Here is a 1867-nt window from a genome sequence, read left to right as displayed (position 1 = left end):
TCTGTTAAACTGATCGTCCTTATCATTGGCGCTCTTGGAGGTGCCAAGCTTTCACTTGCTAATGGCCTAAAAAGCATCCCTGCGTGTCAACAATATGCTAGAGCACTTGCGAGAAAAGTGCAGAAAGCGGTTGTCCTTGGGTCGCTCCGTGTTCTTAGGGTGCACGAGGCTTTTGCTGGATCGTCGTGTTGATTCCTTTACAGACTGTAACCACCTATCTCACGGTTGTGAGACGTGGTTGTGGCTGAAATTTGACCACGATTTCGCGGGAAGCGGGTGCAATTTTTCAGATTAGCACCCGCTTTCGGCGAAATCCTGCGGTTGGCTTTATGACAAATTTTTAATTATATATATATATATAGTCGTTTCTTCCTCAGCAAATTCTTTCTTCAAGACTACAAATTTCCGTATAAAAACACGGTTTTTATTTGAGTTTTCATATGATTTTAGAGTATGCAGAGTTTCGAAATATATCAGTTACCTTTGGTGGTAACCGTTTTTTTCAGTCTCATTTTAGGAGCGTGTGACATTTTAAAACCCTCTTTTCAAACACATTTCATCACTAATTTTTAAACAACATTTTTTTAATGAGACTTCTAACTTGTGATGTTGACAAATATATATAAATACATGCACACTAGAGAGGTGTTCATATCATGTTCAACAATAAAAAACATTCCCTATTTACAAATTTTGCAGATAATAATAGATATAATTTGAATAATTGCTTCATATCACGAAGCTTTCGAATTTTTATTTCTTTCATGCAGACGCATTTAGTTATAAGGATGCTAAAAACTAGGGCAAAAAATATGCACAATGTAAAGGAAAAAAATCAATCTTCCATCACTATTGATCCACCTGGCGTTATGGGCTTTCTAGACTGGAAGAAAAAACCCTTCAAACTTACTGAATTTAAGAAAACTCCTGAGAAATTGACCATACGAAATAATAAGCATATTGGTATTGCACATTGTTTATTTAGATTTATATATTTGATTGTATTTCATACATTTCTTTCACGTTTTTAATAATACAGTGGAAATGAAAGCTGACTGGACTGGAGAGCCTACAAGTTGTTCTGGTGGACCCCTTCATGGGAAATACGTATTTGGGAAAGCCACTTTTTATTGGGACCAAAAAGGGGTGAATATTCCAAATTTTTCGAATGGTCTTTAAGTATAAATTAATGAAAATTCTTGAATTATAGTTGTGATATTTTACCAATTAAATTGCAAGAAAGTACAACAGGTTAATTAAAAAATGTGATATTGTTGTATTTTTAACTTTATGGCAGAATGAGAATGGAATATGGTGAAACTTGTAAATTGGCTGAGTCATCTCGACCTATATAAAGTATTAACAAGCTATATCATTCATAATGGGAACACTTTTAATCTATTAAACCTTACATCTGAATAAATGCAACGACCACTAAAGATAATAACAACAATAATAATTTTGTTTTTTATTTGCATAAATCATTCGATAAAACTGAAACACAAAAGGACGGTCTTGCAGTATTGAGCATAGCGTTCAAAGTGAGTAGTTCAAACTAATTAATCAAAACTGAGTCAAGACAGAGGCCTTCGTCTTACTTTTATGGCCAAGACGGGTAAAACGGCGTTTACTTGTCTCAATACAAGCCTTGTCTTGGCTGAGATAGTCGAACCTTTTCGGCTCGTAAATAAGAATAAAATTGACGAATAAAACGTTTTTAATCACTAAATTAGATATTTTCAATTTAAACATTCAGAATCTGCTTGTCTGAGCAAGTATACCCAACCCTTAAAATTTTTTTTTAATGAAATAAAAATTGTAACTTTGTAGCAGCATCTCCTGAGCTGTCAGAAATACTTAAATACAA

Source organism: Belonocnema kinseyi, chromosome 4 (genome assembly GCF_010883055.1).
Source record: "Belonocnema kinseyi isolate 2016_QV_RU_SX_M_011 chromosome 4, B_treatae_v1, whole genome shotgun sequence".
NCBI classification, from domain to species: Eukaryota; Metazoa; Arthropoda; class Insecta; order Hymenoptera; family Cynipidae; genus Belonocnema; species Belonocnema kinseyi.
The sequence above is the reverse complement of the archived record's forward strand: the minus strand, read 5'-3'. Positions refer to the sequence as shown.